Here is a 16,767-nt window from a genome sequence, read left to right as displayed (position 1 = left end):
AATTATACTACAAGGCTACAGTAATCAAAACAGCATGGTACTGGCATAAAAACAGACACATAGATCAATGGAACAGAATAGAGAGTCCCGAAATAAATCCACGCCTATATGGCCATTTAATCTACGACAATGGAAGCAAGAATGTATGATGGGGTAAAGACAGTCTATTCAATAAATGGTGCTGGGAAACCTGGACAGACACATGCAAAAAATGAAGCTGGACCACCTCCTTACACCATATACAAAAATAAATTCAAAATGGCTTAAAGACTTAAATATAAGATCTGAAACCGTAAAATACCTAGAAGAAAATATAGCAAGAAACATCACAGACATTACCCGGAGTGAGATTTTTACTGATATATCCTATTGGGCAAGGGATGTAAGAAAAAATAAACATATGGGATCACGTCAAACTAAAAAGGTTTTTCACAGCAAAGGAAACCATCAATAAAACTAAAAGGGATCTTACTGAATGGGAGAAGGTATTTGTCAATGATATATCTGAGAAGGGGTTAATATCCAAAATTTATAAAAACTCACTCAACTCAACTTAAAAAAAAAACCCAATTAAAAAATGAGCAGAGGACTTGAAGAGATATTTTTCTAAAGAGGACATACAGATGGCAAACAGACATATGAAAAAATGCTCAACCTCACTAATCATTAGAGAAATGCAAATAAAAACCACAACGAGATACCACCTCACCCCAGTCAGAATGGCTATCATCAATAAATCAACAAACAACAAGTGCTGGCGCGGATGTGGAGAAAAGGGAACGCTTGTGCACTGTTGGTGGGATTGCAGATTGGTGCAGCCACTATGGAAAACAGTATGGAGGTATCTCAAAAATCTGAAAATGGAACTACCTTATGATCCAGCAATTCCACTCCTAGGTATCTATCCGGAGAAATCCAAAACTCCAATTCAAAAATCTTTATGCACTCCTATGTTTATGGCAGCACTATACACAATAGCCAAGACATGGAAACGACCGAAATGCCCATCGGTAGACGACTGGATTAACAAACTGTGGTACATTTACACAATGGAGTATTATGCAGCCATAAAGAAGAAAGAAATCTTACCATTTGCAACAACATGGATGGACCTAGAGAACATTATGTTAAGTGAAATAAGTCAGACAGAGAAAGATAAGTACCATATGATCTCACTTATATGCTGGAATCTAAAGAACAGAATAAATGAATGAACTAATCAGAAACAGTCTCAGAGACATAGAGGAAGAACTGAGGGTTGCTAGATGGGAGGAGGGGTGGGGATGAAGGAGAAGGGATTAGAGGGGATTAGAGAGCACAGTCAGTAACCACAAGGTGGCCACGGGGATACGAAAGTCAATTTGTGGAATATAATCAATAATGTTGTAAAGTTTTGTAGGGTGTCCGATGGACACTTGTCTCATTGGGGAGACCACCTCAGGGAAGATGTAGATGCCTGACCACTGCACTGTACACCTGAAGCTGAAGTTGAATAATAATGAACGGCAACTATAATTGTGTGTGTGTGTGTGTGTGTGTGTGTGTGTGTGTGTGTGTGTGTGTATTCACAAGAAGCGGAGTACAGCATTAGGAATAGAGACAGTGGAAATGTAACGGCTGTGTGCGATGTCAGGGGGATAGTGGATTAGGGGAGGGGGTTGTCACTTTGGTGTAAATGATAAATGTTTAACTATTACAGTGTTTTGTGCACCTGAAATTAAAACAAAAATAAACCAAAATAAAAAAATAAAAATGGCTCTTGGTGAAAGCCCGTGATCTCCCAGAGTTATTTTCCTATGGGACCAGCCTCGTCTCCTATGCACCAAATACGCAAGGACGAATGGTCACTGAGAATTAGAACCCTGGGCTGGGAAGCCCGAGGAGGCAAACACCATGCCTCTCTCTCTCGTCAGGGCCACCCTCACGTGCAGTAACTCTTTGTACATAAATAAACAGAACTTGTGGGAATTCTCAGTAGTCCAAAAGGCATGTTTCTCACCCAGATAATCCTTGTTCGTTTTTCTCAGCTTTACCATCAGGAAAATGGGTGGCAGTCTTGTGCGACTGTACAAATCTCAGTGGAGTTTGTAAATTATGTCAGACCCTGGGAATAAGTGTGCGATGGAACTGCAGTGCATTTATGTGTAATTATCATTAATTTGCCATTCCAGCTTGACGGTGCAGGAGAGTATTAAATGCAACAGGTCTTTATTTAATGGGTAATTCATGGTGGGGCCCTTGAAGAAACAAATTACCTAATTAATTTGTGGAAATTTGACCCCTTGGATTTGAAAAATTTTTTATAGTGCCTTTGATAACAGTAACAAGTCTGACACCTGTAATTTCACCTTCCACTTACACAGATGGAATGAAGGATATGTGGTCAGGAAGGGGCGGCTGCCCTTGCCACGGCGACCGACGTGTGGAATGGGAGGGTCTGCTGTCCTCCGGGGCCCTGCGCACGTGGGGTGATGAGGGCACTGGGTTTGCGAGTTTCAGGTCAAGAGAGAACCTTGCGGTGACGGCAGCAGGCGGGAGGTGCGATCTTGGGTGTTCCTTACACTTTAGGTTTTGGTTTCCGCATCTTTGTCATGAGTGGGTTAGACTGTACTGGTGATGCTCAGGCTGAAGTACCATCCACAGAAACATTGTAAACAGGTGGACACCACCTCAGTGATGAGCCAGAGCTGGCGACCGTCTCCCCCTCTCCTTTTCCCACCCTCCCTCCCTCCTTCCCTCCTTTGTCAAGGACTTTAAAAGCCCTGCTATGTATTAGCATCATTCTCCTGTGAATGACAGAACATTTTAACACCAAAACGATAAACTTCAGAACAAAGGCAGTCCTTTAGATGGAACCCATTTGGATTTGTGGAAAACGCAACTCCTGCTGTCCTCATTGTTCTCGGTTCACTGGTGGGATCTCCTCATGACCAAGGACGGTATTTGGGAACCCCTGGTCCCAGGAGTCCCGCAGGCCCCTCCGCGACCCCATGGGAGGGCTCTGTCTCTGGTGGTCCACGTGGGCAGCCCTGGCCACGCTGCTTCTGACGGGAGGACAGCGGCTTGGGCGTGGGCAGGACTTCTTCAAGAGTGGCCTCACCCACATGGCACGTTGGCAGCTCCTGGGGCTGGAGGTGAGGTAGGCGGTGCCTTGGATGGGGCGTCATTGCTAGACAGTGATACCCAGCACCCAGGGAGTGGCCACAGGTGTTCTGCGCAGGGCGTGTGGCGGCTCGAGAGCCCGCTGCTGTGGGAAGTGTCTGTCCGTGCTCTCTGCCTACACAGAGGCTCACAGTAAATGCTTGTTGATGGGACACATCAATCTCTGGAAGACTGACAACCATCCTAGACCCCATGGGTGAGTTGGACAAGCTGCCCAGACCCACTGTGGGGACACCTGTTCCTGCCATCTCCCATCACGCTGAGACCATGAAAGACTAAGTGTCATGCCAAAGTCACCAAACCAGCCATGGATGGAGCTGCCGTTGGGTGCAGGTCACCTCCTCCATGCTGGCTCTTCCTCTTGCTTGCTGGCTTGCTCTGCCTTTGCTTCCATCTTCTGACCCAGGCAATGTGCTTGTCCCAGGAGAATCTGCTGGACACATTGCAGACTGAAATGTCAGGCTTGGAGGACAGCCACGCGTGCTGTGCCAGCTCTGGCTTCCTCTGCGTGTGAGGAGGTGGCAGGACATGGCGGCAGTTCTCTGAAGGGAGGGCTGTGTGGGAAGCTCCCCCATGCTCTGTCCTCCAGTAGCCACAGGCTGAGTTTGGGGGAGCTGGTGTCACCCCAAAGGGGATCTGGTGGGAAAGAAGGATGGAAGGTTATGGCATCAGTTGCATTTGTACTGGAGCAATTTCTTAGACTCAGCTCTGATAAAAACGTGCCCTGAAAAGGAAGACAGCTTGGTCCATCTGCCTGGAGGCTTTGCAAATGCCGAGGGTCACAGCTGTGTCTTCCACTAGCAGGCGAGCACTTTGTCCGTCTGTGAAGGCTTCAGGTGTGGGTGGCGTCCTTGATCCCTCCTTCGGGGCCTCTACCTGAGACGCCCCTCTTACCTTCAATGTGTTCTCCTAGGAAGCGGGGGCTCAGGAAGAACGTACACGTGTGCACCCTGTGTGGCACACGTATGAGTGAACACACTGGACGTGGGTTCCACATCCTCCCCGTTCCCCTGGAGTCCTCCTGCAAAACGCCCATTTGAATTTTCCCGACACCTTGGCGATGTGATTTGCTAGGGTTGAGGAGAAAAAAAGCAAGATTTCCATGAAGAGGAATTTTTCTTTATGTGGATTTCACTGATTTGCATTTGGGGATTGCTTGCTTTGCTCTTGCAGATGAACTTATTGGAGATGAGGCTACCAAATTCAGGGGATATTTCAGGACGTGGAACCAAATGAATGGCCCATGATGGCGTCTGTCCAAGGCCTTGAAATGATCTCCCTTAATATTTTCAGTCTATCAAAAAAGGCAACAAGCCAAGAAACAGTTCCCTTTCATCAGGCTGCCCTGCTGGCTCTCCCTGCGATGTGATGGAGCTCTGGACAAGAAGCCAGAGGGTTCTGAGATGATAATCGTGGCAATTGCTTGTGTAGTGACACCATCACCATCATCGTCACCATCGTCACTCGTGTAGTGTCACCACCGTCCCCTTCCCCATCATCGTCATCACTGGTGTGATGTCACCCTGTGCCAGGCGCTGGACACTGAGGGTGAGTCCATCCATTCAATCTGCACAGCAGCCTGGGGAGGGAAGCTCTGTTACTGTCACCGTCACGTTACAGGTGAGGGCTGGGCACCCGGAGTTGATGGCGTCTGCCAGGCCCTCCATCCAGGAGCTGTGTAGCTGGGGTCCAGCCCTGGAGTCCTCGCCATGACCATGACGCTGCCCTCAGGCCCTCTGTTTTCTCATCAGGAAGATGGGCATAAGATTCATGTCCCGATGTGTGCTACGAGGCCTGGGGGACGAGGACAAATAATGGATGAGAGGCTGCCGGGCCCCGACTGAGTCTGAAGCACAGAGGAGGACAGGCGGCACGCTTGGGGGGAGGGGTCCCCCAGGCAGGGCTCTGTGAGGCCAGGCCAGGGAAGGGCCTGAACCCGCCGGGCACACAGTCTCCCTGGCTGACCAGTGCAGTGAAATGCCCACAGTGAGATGCAAATGGAACCGGGCGGGCCAGCAGCAGTACTCAGTGCAGTCGCTCTGCTGGAAGCCTTGCCAGGCCAGCAGCTGCAGAGAGGGGCCGGTGGAGCCCGGGCCAGGCCCCGTTCATGCGGATGGAACTTCTGGTTGGCGGGCATAGAGTGTGAAGCATACAGACGTGGGGTGCTAGTTGGCCACAAGGTGTGTGGCGGCCCCAGGACTCCATGGCCACCCTGCACCCTACAGGCTGTCCACCTCCTTGTGGCGCCCTGGTGCCATGGCCCAGGCTCTGGGAAGCTCAGGCCAGTCCCCCTGTCACCAGTGGGCGTCTTGGCTGTGCTTGGGCATTACTACCTGCAGTTTGCCCAGGGACCTGCTGGCGGCTTCCGCATTGAGAAGCACAGCCCGGCATCCTGTAATTTCCGCCATCAGTTTGGCCCTTCCTTCTAGAGCGACAGAACCAGGTTCCAGGAGAGTGAAGACTGGAGGACAGGGCTTTGCTAAAGGCCCCCAGGAAGGGAGTGTGGGAGCCTAAGGGAATCCGGCCCCATCTTTGGTTCCAGACACCCCACATGCTGCAGCTCGAGGCATCGCTTTGCCCGTGGCCTTCCAGCAAGATGGAGCCTTGGACGTGGCAACAACTGTGACTTACACTTCTCGGAGGGAACACGGCCTTCGTTTCGTACAGACCTGGGCTCAAAGCCCAGATCTGTCCTTGGCTAGCTCAACGGCTGCTCCTCAAAGACTCTCTTTTCTTATTTATTCAATGAGGGCAACCAACGGACCATCATCGTTGCGTTCTGAACGTAGTGCCGGCCACGTGACGGATGTTCGTTCCTGCCCGCTTACCCCCCAGGCTGCAGTGTGACGTACCCTCATTGGACGATTAGCTGATTGACTGAGTAGAGGCTGGCGCAGGTGGGGGAGCAGAAAAAGGTCTGAAGATAGATCCATCCACAGCTGATCTCACGATCTTCTGGGTGTGTGTGGGGAGGTGGGGAAACCGCAGGCCTGAGTGTTTAGTCGTCAGGAAAATACTGTCAGTGGATGAACCTGGTGTAGAATGCATTTGCTCCCACATGTGGTCGGATTGTGCTGCTGGATTCCCATTTGTTTTTAGTATTTAGAGTGTGTTTTACAAAGATGTAAAAGCAGGGCTATTTTCAGATCAGAGACAATAGAGGACTGGCTTTTAATAGCTGGTCACAGAGTTATCAGAGGACAAGTCAACGCTGATAGGTGACAAACTGGCAACTGAAAGGCAGGATAACCCCAAGGAAAAAAGTTCAGGGGCAAGGAAATGGGTGGAAAATCTCTTACGATTATTTCTAACTTCTAAGCTGCTTCTTAGCTCTGCTCTTGCTGTTTTCTGTGCCCAGAAAATTGTCCTGGTCCATTGCAGTCTGCACCCTACAAGAACCAGATGTCTGTCTGTCTGTCTCATTTATTGTATCACCAACTTTTAGAACAGTGCCCGGCACACAGGAGGCATCCAACAAACACACCTTCAATGAACACGCGGTTATATGATAGAGTAACCATGAAAAATCCCCGGGGAAGTGGGGAAAAGGTGGCGTGCCCACAAATGGAGGCGCGATACCTTGCTTCCCCCATGAAAACAGTGCAATTTGGTACCTTCCTCGCTTTGACTACAAACACTTCCAAGGGTTTTTAAGGTCTCATTGTGGAGAGCAAACCTATAAAACTCTAAAAAGAGAATACCCAGACCTTCTCGGATGGCTGGTGGGGGGACTTGTGAACACGACACAGGAGCACATCATGAAGGACCAACGCAGCCTCAGCCGCAGAGGCTCAGCCAGGCGTCCTCGCCTTGGGGAAGCGCACGGAGCACGGGGTAGGTTGAGACACTGGATGATTATGGCTCAAGTCTCTGGTCTGTGAAGGTCGTGGAAGGTGCGTGTGTGTCTGTGTGTACCCGGATCTTACAGTTCTCCAATGACAACACATTTGAGAGGAAGAGGATTTATGATAAATAAAAAGATCTACCTTGCAGTAGGAGGCAATGCGTATGTCCTTTTGAAGTGGTTGTACATTTGTAAGTACCTTCAAGAATAGGTAACTTTAGTTTGTGGGTGATTCGTTCAAAAGGACGCTCCCATTGGTCCCCTAAGCTCCGAGAAGGGCACCGTGGGGACAGTGCACTTCCCACTGTTCTATCATGTGGCACGTCCACATGGGGAGCCAGGTGACGGGGGACGTAATGTTGAGACCTTGTGCTCCATGGCAGGTGTTGGGTCCTGGCTCTGCCTCCTCGTGTCCACTCAATGTGGACAACAATAGAACCTGCCCCACAGTGTCGTGGGACCTTCAATGAGTAAGGTCAGTGAGTAACGTGAAGTTCAGGCACTCCTGGGGCCTGGGTGGACCGCGGGAAGAATGAGAAGATCTCAGAGTCAGTCACATGTCTTAGTGGACGAAACGATTGACAAACCACTTGGAACAGGACCTACGAGATCAACTCAAAAACCTCAGCCGAGGCTTGTCTCCTGTACCAAGACTTGCTCAAGTTCAAGTTCATTCAACAGGCCCCAAGGTCACCAAAAGGCAGGCTCAAGAGCATTCTGAGTCTATGCAACCCATGGATTGACACCACTGACCACTCTGGCTGATTGTGTCAGGAAAAGGCAGCTTGGGGAGGTGAAGAAAGCAGTTTTTCTGCTCAGCTTCCCTGGCCTGAAGCACGATGGGGTTATTCTCAGCAAATAAATTAGCCGTTTACAAAGTGAAAACTACGGCAGCCTACTGGAAGTGTGAGGAAATGCTCAACTTCCCCGGTAGACAGAGAAATACCAATTAAAGCAATATTTGCCGACCAAACCAACCAAACTTTTGATGCTCACACCTTCCTTTGGTAAAAGTGTATTGGTAGAGGGGCGTATCCCCTTTTAGGGGATACTTTGTATATTTATTTATTCGAAACATTTAAATTTTTATTTAAACATTTGTGCAGATTTTTTATTTAAAAATTGTTTTAAAGTATCTATTTAAAAATGTGCCTAACTTTTGATCTGGGAACCCCAACTCTGGAAGGCGTCCTCAGTTTCTCCTCCGCTGGCCTCTCCCGCCGGGCAGAGTGGTGGGGTCCTGTCCCCGTCACTGTCCCAGTGGACTTGCCCCTGGAGATTCTGCAGGAAGCAGCCAGCAGACCGGCTGCTGTCTTGGCTTCAAGCAGACGGGCCAGCGCCTTGTGCCATGAGGGCCTTGGTGTCCTCGTCTGTGAGTGGGAAGCATGGCCAAGATAAGCCCTGACGGCCCCGCTCGGATTTCCAGGAGAATCCCGTGCTTCCAGGCTAGTGCCTGGTTCTGGGGGTTGCCTCACGGAATCCACTCAGATCGGTGTTAAAGAAACATTGCGTTACCTTTTTAGAGGGCAATTACAACGCAGTGATGAACAGCGGCAGGAAGTGGCTTTTTTGATACAAATATCCCATAAGTATGCATATTACCTTTTCTGTGTCAGTTGCGTTGGGAAAAATAAATGATCACCAGCCAATCTCTTATAATAATCAGAGCAAGGCACAGCTTAATTGCCTTGGTTAAGTGGTCATGACTTTGTCAGTGCTCATAAGTGCCATTACATCAGGCCACTGGAGTGGACCTGTGGATTTATTGAAGGGTGAAGGGGAGGGGAGCTGGCGACTTCTGTTATGGTTGGCACACAGCTAAAGGCCCTACCTGGCTAACGCTGACAGTGGGCACATCAGTAAGGAAGCGGAGGGAAGGCCGTGGAAGCCCCACTGTGACGACCGCAGGATGGTGCAGACGTGGTGCAGTGTCCCTCCCTGAAAGTCCTGTCACGATTAGGGCACTCTCAGGATACATCGATCATCTTTGCCTGTCTCTCTCCTTCCCCTTTTTATTTTCACACAGGAGGTTTTAGATATTTTCCTTCTAGAAGCATGAACCCATATCCAAAAGATTCCCTAGGTAGCCTGGTAATTTGCAGAAGACAATACATTGATTCATTCAACATATTTGCTAAGACTTTCCCGAGTGCCAGTTGTGCCTCTAAATTCCGATGCTGAGCTGTCCCTGTCCCCTTCCTGCACGGTCAGCGCTGAGAGGCAGGGCTGGGCTTGGGGTCACCTGTGGGTTCCAGTACCTGCACAGTTCCGGGCACACAGCAGGTGTTTCGTGACTCTGTGTGGTATCGTACAAAACACAAAGGCCCAATTAGCACAGACGTCAGGCTGGGCAGTGTCCCCAGCAGGGTGTTCAGCTCTTCCTCCTGGCAGACACTCGCTCCCCTGGATGCCCAGAGTCCCAGCTGTGAGTGACCCGGGGCGGGCGTGAGGCAAGTTCAGTGGTGGGGAGGGCTGTGTGGTCGGAGCTCTGAGGGGCGGGAGCACGCCCCGTGGACCTGCTCCGTCAGCCCGTGGTCCCAGGGGGCTGGAGAGCCAGATGCTGCCGGTGGGTTTGCCTTCAGCCACAGGCTGCTTCTGCAGAAAGGACGGTGAAGGGTGAAGGCCATCAGAGGGCTGCCTGCAGGGTGTCCGACGCCCCGCAGGCTGTGTGGTGGGGGCAGCAGCTTAGCTGCCTGGATTCATCGGCCAGAGCGTGGGAGTGTACAGGTCAGACTGTGCCAGTGTTGCCTGCGTCAGTTCTGCCTGTTCCAAAGGTGTGTCGCCGTGTTTCTTACCGCGCTCTCCCCTCCTTGGGCCAGGCGGCCAGGCTGATAGCTGACTTGTCACATGCTGGAGTCATGCCTCAGTGGGGGATGTTTCCCCGCACGTTTGGCACCTACCATCCTCAGTCCTGTTACTTGACTTGGTGCAAATGAAGCCACACCAGTGGGCCTTCTGGCAACATCCTTACACGGCTTTTTCTAGACGGCTTTGTGTACACCTCAAGCCCTGGGAGATGGGTCATGACACCTCGTCTTGGGACGCAGAGGTGGGCGTCCCAGGAGACGAAGGGCGTCTCAGATCACACAGCTCGTCAGGCCCCCAGGGAAGCCGTGACGCTCGGAAAACCTTTGTGTGAACCCCTGCGTCTCCCCACCCAGCTGCCGCCGATACCTGCCCCTGAGTTTTCTAGCTTTCGAAGACACGTACTATGCACACCAGTTACAAACACCTCCAAAGCCATGGTGACGACAGAGACGTTGAGGTGCTGACCCTGGGACCGAGCTCCCTGAAAGAGTCAGGCCACATTGTGAAGCAGTTTCCTGCAAAGCCCTCCAGTGGCCCGAATGTTGTGGCCACATCTTGGTACCACGGGGGCTGAGGAAGTGGGGTGAGAGGGCCCGGGCTTGGCAAGCAGGGTGCTGCTGGCCGTGGGGAACTCGGTGGGTCCAGTCTCACCTTCGTAAGGACTAGCTTTTCCTAGAAGCATTCTGGATTCTCGTTTCTGGCAGACTCCTGAGGGCAGGAGCGGTGTCTTGTTATTTTTACTCATCTCTTCCATAGAACCAGGTGGTTCAAGTGGAGCAAGATCACACCTGCTGTTTGGGGCCCTTGGTGACAACACTCTTCTTCACAAGGGCAGCGTCACCGTCTTTTCCTTGTATAAACTCACCTGGAAATCATTCCTGAGACACAGAAGGACTGAGATGATGGCCCTGAGCGCGTGTGCACCGCCCTTTCCCGAGAGCTCAGGAATTCCCGAGGGGAGCCGCCGGGTCTCGGCCCAGCTTCCTCGGCACTCAGCAGCACTCACCAGTGGTATTTTTGGTAACTCACTCAAACGGGGGAATTCAGGAAATTTGCGGCAGGGCCCACACTGCTGTAACTGCAGTGTGCTGTCTTTGACTTCCCTTTCAGAGACTCAGAGTTCCAGTGTCCGCCGGCCACAGCACTTCCTGACTTTGGGCATCAGCTCCTCACTGTATTTAGACAAAGGGTGTGTGGGGCCCGGGCTGGTGGGGACGGCCATTGTTTGTCTGTCACGTGGGGTACGGGGTTAGGGGAGGTTGATGTACAGCGGCGTTTGATGTCAGGCTTCTGAGCCATTGTTCATTCCAACACGGTCCTACTCCTTTTTATGATGATGAAAATAATCGGCCAAGTCACACGCTCTAATTTAAGACATGAGCTCAGATCTTCCTCTGAAACAAAAACCTGGACGTAACTGCCTGGCGCCCAGCAAACGACCGTGCTGCAGGGTATAGACTCATACGTACGCCACCTTCCTGAAAGCAAATGCACGATTATGGGGTGGCCACAGGGTGAAAATGATTGTCTCTTCTTGATGGGCTCCACAATTTTCATGAGACTTACTGTTTACAGAACAAAACTTGCTGGCTGCTTGCATCTTTCCTTGGATCTAATAACCAAGGATCGGAAGCGTTTGCTTTTTCGTTTCTTTCTTTCTCAGTTTTGTGGGGGCTATGAATGTAATAATCATGGCCTGGTTTTGTTAGAAAAGACAGGATTTAAAATAGTCTTATCAGACAATGTGTATAAGTTTCCTGTCATGGCAAGAATGGGCCCTTCTGTGAACAAGTCTTTATTTAAGGTGGCCGTGCGTATCGGATCCAGCGGAAGACGTCCTGGTGGGCTATCTCTTGCTGCATTTCCCAAACTGCCGCGGTCGCAGAACCTTGCTTCTGCCATACAATCCTCTCTCCAAACCAGCTCTGCAGAGCAGCCGGTGTGGCCTGCCAGAGGGGACACGACGCTGTCATCACCCCAGAGAGGTGGCACCTGGCCATTTTGGAGGTAAAGTAACCTGTTCTTACTTCCTTGCTGGAATGAAGTATGTCCAGGGGTGGGGTGCGTGGGGTAGAGAGGGAGGGTATACTGGAAGGAGGGGGTCCCACCACCCCTGCGTTGCTGCTGGAAGTACCCTCTAGTCCCTGGGTGTATGTGACAGCAACTCCTGACCCAGAAACAGCTCGCTGAACATCACAAGCCCACCAGCTTTCTTAGTGTCCTCATATTTATTCAACGGGAGGTTATTGATGCCTGTTCCATGCCGTTTGTTCATCAGCATATATTTATTGAGTGTCTACTACATCCCAGGAGCCATGCTAGCGACTGGAGCCGCAGTGACAGGTCACACCTGTTCCTGAGTCGCAGCGACTAGTAGAGGGAGACAGGGGCACACAGGCTAGTGACCCCGCGTTGCCAAGAGGATGAGCCCGGGGGCCGGGCAGGTGCCTGGGGAGGGGCAGGGCGGGCGCTGGCCGGAATGTCTTCTAGGTCCTCACGTGCCCCTTCGGGATGTCCCACACGCTGGTTTACCCCACACCCATCTGGGGCGTGTCCACTCCTCACCACTCCTGGTTGCGACCCAATACAGGGTTTTGGAACAGAAGGGTTATCGTCGCAGAGAACTTTCAGAAGTTTTTATAAAAGCAATGTCTGCTTATTATGGAATATTTTGAAAGTGCAAAAATGTTTAAAAATCGAGATACAGAGATAAAATCGACACCATCGTGACGTGTACTGTGATTTACTCGTGGTAACCGTGTCTGTCTTCCTTCCCGCCTTTTCCTGTGCGTGTTTTTAAGTGGCTGTGCCGAGAGCCGATTAGAATGCAGCATGCTTCCTTTTTCACTTCAGGTATTAGCTTGTGAATTTCCAAAGCTTAAAGATTCTTTGTAAGCCGGATTTTTAAATGACTGAACATATTCCATGATTCGGATATGCTTTTTCAGGTTAAGTTTTTGTCCTATTACAAGTAAGGTTTGGGTACCTGTTTTTGTCAACAGAATGTTGCTTTTATTAGCAATGTTTATTGCTTCCTTGGGATAGATTCCTAGTAAGGGGAATTGGTGGATCAAAGTATATAAATGTTTTCAAAGGTATTCGGTAGATGATATGGAATTACTTTGCAAGGAGGTTGAAGGAATATGTGTGCACACCTGACACTCACCTGGCCGCGTGTGACCCACCGGGCTGAGCTGATAGGCAAAAACGACGACCTGCTGCTTTAATTGTACTTCTTTTATACTACTAACACAGTTTATTTTTATTAACCGTTTTTATTTTCTTTTGTATCAATTCCCAATTTCTTTCCTAGTATTCTGTCCTCATCTTAATGGTTAGTTCCATAAGCTAAGCTTTTCAGTTGATTGCATTTGCCTTTCTTTATTATATGTGTTGCAAGCATTTTCTCAATGCCTGTTTATTTAATAAATTTATAACAGATTATTATAAGATGGATGTAATTTAAAAAAATATTTTATTTTGATGCACAGAACTTTTCTATTTGTATGTTGAATCCATTGGCTTTTTATTCTTTATTTCTAGGAAGAAACTTTGATATGAAATGACTCTCCAGCAGTGGTTGTAGGTGGTAGATGCTAATATTTTGGATCATTTATAGAACTGATTTTCAGTAAATACATGTAGCCACAGTATTTTAAAAAAGAAGCCAAAGCTTCTCGGAGTAGAATGGAGGAGCTCTCAGGGCTCTTCCATTTCCGTTCGGTTCTATAGCCACACTTAGGAAGCTATTTTATTCCCCTGGACCCATGAGTGGGCAAGAGTTTTTCCTCAGGATTCTTTCTCTTGGGTCCCCCTGCCCCACATATGACTAATGTATGCAGCTTGGATTATGGCTCGGTGACAGCCCCTTTCTTCACCATGTTCCCGGGGAGAAGCCAGGGAAGGTGGTGGGACAACAGAGGGAGGTCGTCGCTTCCCAAGGTCCTGGGGAAGCGAAGTCATCTGAGTTTTTCTTGGACACAGATGCTGCATTATTTCAGTGTCAGGTCCATCCTTTCTTTGCTCCTCCTTCCTCCCACTTTACATTTGTGTATATATTTCATTAAAAATGAGCCCTGAAGGAGTCAGTTACGAGCCTCTGTCTTCCACCTGTCATTCCAGCGCCGTTGTTTGGGAAGTTTGTGGCAATTCACCTTTGGAGGGTCAGAATTAGTTCACACTCTCCTGGTTATAGGGAAGGGACAGGGCGTCCTCGGTAATAGTAGCAAGCCTGCCATGCGGGGAGTGCTGTGGTCATTTCTTTACATGCAGAGCAAACCCTATAAAGATCTGTGAATGTCCCCATCAACTGGTCTCAGACAGGCAGCGCCAGAACGGCAGCACTGGCCACACGGGCAGCCATGGGGAGTTTGACGGCACAGCGCTGCCCTGCCACACGCATGTCCGATGGCCGCAGGGCAGGTCCCGGCTGGGAAATGTCCCCAGCCACACACTAGGAAGAGGAGTGTGCCTTTGTCCAAGGTGCAGGAGGGGACATTTGCTGCTGAGACTTCCGTTCTGACTTTGTGAGCCGATCTGCATGGGGTCGCTGAGTCTGACCGGCCTTGGCAGTGGAGGGGGGACCCTGAGGACAGCTGTGTGTCCTCCCAGGGGTTGGTAGAACCCGATCCGTGAGGACCCTGAGACCTCGGCAACCTCTGTGTTGCTTTCCTCCAAGTGTCTGTAGGCACATCCTGGTTGTCCGAGTTCTCCCATTTGTGTAGCCCAAATAATGAATGTTTGTGTGCGCTGTTATATAAAACAAAGGCTCAGTGACAGCCAGGGGAGGGGGTGGCTGGAGGCGGAACAAGAGGAAGGAGCGTTTTGATGGCTTTACGACTCTTTCCCTAAATAACACGAGCATGAATCACAGCCGCTTGGAGAGCTCCGCTGGTGACTCAGACCCACTCACCCAGGAGCCTCATTCTTCTCCGGCAGGACTGGACTTGACCTGGAGTCAGGCATTGCTCTGGCAGCACCAAGGCAGGACTTCTATTTGTCTTCATGTTTGGGGACAACAGCATGAAACCAGGTTTCAGTACAGGTGCCGTGGAGTGGAGGACTTGCTATGGAAAACATCGGAAAACTACCGCCCGAGTGACGGCTTTGCTGTATGTCCTCGTGCGTGTCCCGCCAGGCTGGGCGTGAACCCGCCCGGAGCTCTGCCCTTTGCCTCTGATTGTTCTCGGAGCCCAGGGACAAACCACCAGGACCGGCGACTCAGCAAGAAGAGCATCGGGTCACAGGGCCTTCATGGGCCTCAGACTAAGTCCCCTGCTCTGGATGGCAGGGAACTGGCCCAGAGGAGCAGTGACACTTGTCTAGGGCCACTGCTGGTGATCGCAGAGCCAGGACTCGCAACAATCTTCCGGTTACTAGTCAGTGGGGTTTTTTGGTGGTGTTTGTCACAACGGGACTGCTCAGATCCTGGATATTCATTTCCAAACCTGAGTCTAATCCCATTTCTTTGTCCGGCCAGTGTCCACCAACTGCCTGCTCTGGGCCTGCCGGGCAGGGGCACCTGTGGGTGCCTCCGTCTGACTCTTGGCGCCCTCGGGGCCATGCATTGTCCCTGTAGGAAAGCCCTCGTTGCTCTCGAGTGTGTAGATTATTACGAGGGCGTCGCAGTCCCCCGGCTTTCGGACTGTCCCTCCCCCTTCCTTCTCCCAAACGTTGGGTTCTCTCGGGGCCTTGCGAGGAGGCGTCTGCTTGTTGCCCCCGAATTACACATCAGAGAGGTAGTGACAGGGCACGTGGGCTAATGCATGTCCCTCTCGCAGACTTACTTTTATAGAAAGAGGGGGAACTTGGAGGCAACGGTGCCTCAGCTCAGACAAGGAATTCACTCATTCCTTCTGGAATGTTTACTGAGAGCCAGCACGCGCTGGGGTCGAAGGCGTGCGCTCCTGACAGGGCTGCCAGGGTTCACGTCCCCACCTGACACAAGTGGGTGGCCTGGGTCTCCTCATGGGCAAGGGGGAGCATCTCACACCCGCCTCGCTGATTCTCCCACGGGTGAATTAATGGGTAAGTCCCCGCAGAGTGCTTCACTTGGCGCTCACTTAGCACAAGGGCCCACGCTGGCTCATGAGCGCCGAGTGCCGTGTGTGGCTCTGATGCGGACCTGGTGGGATCTGGCTGCAGAGGACGGAACTGGACGGGCCTTTAGGTGGCGGCTGTCAGGCCACTGTGTTCTGGGAACCTGTTTACCACTGGCGGCCTGACTTCCATCCTGGGGTCTTAGTGCCACTCAGGGAAAGGGACATGTGGGCAGCGAGGCCAGCTTGAGCCACTCCCCCAGGATTTGTTCCAGAGCTAAGCGTCCCTGCCCCGCCCCCCCCGTGCCTGCAACCTCTTCCCTCTCTGTGACCAGCAGTGGCCTGACTGCACCAGGAACTTGTCTCTCTAAAACTTGAGCCGCTCTTAGCGGGGAGCTCGAGGGAGGCACACATTGGTGGCACTGATGGCGCTGGCTGTCAGTGTCACCTCCACCTAGGACCACATGGGGAGCTCTCCCCTGCTCGGTGTCTTTCCTCCAGATGTGACCAGATGTGTGTCTCTGAGAGTGGGCATCGTGAACTGGCTGGTGGCTGCCTTCACGGCCCTGTGTGTGCCCGCCGAACCATAGGCAAACTCTCCGTCCGCAGAGGCCGTGGGTTTGAAGATGGTTTTTGCGTCTTGAGAACAGGGACTGTGCCTTGCTCTGTACCCCTGGCACGTCGCCAGCGAGTGTTCAACAGCTGTCTGTCCTTTGTTTATTGTGGCAAATGTATGCAACGCTGTATCTATCACTTTAACCATTTGTAAGCGTGCAATTTTGTGCTGTTGAATAATTCACAACATTGCGTAACCGTCACCTCTGTTTATACCCAAACCTTCCCGTCACGTCCGTCCTCGACTCCGTCCCCAGTCCACGTGGCTCCCATCCCTTCCCCCACCACACCACCCTCTTT

Source organism: Rhinolophus ferrumequinum, chromosome 26 (genome assembly GCF_004115265.2).
Source record: "Rhinolophus ferrumequinum isolate MPI-CBG mRhiFer1 chromosome 26, mRhiFer1_v1.p, whole genome shotgun sequence".
Classification (NCBI taxonomy): Eukaryota; Metazoa; Chordata; class Mammalia; order Chiroptera; family Rhinolophidae; genus Rhinolophus; species Rhinolophus ferrumequinum.
This window is presented reverse-complemented; position numbering follows the sequence as displayed.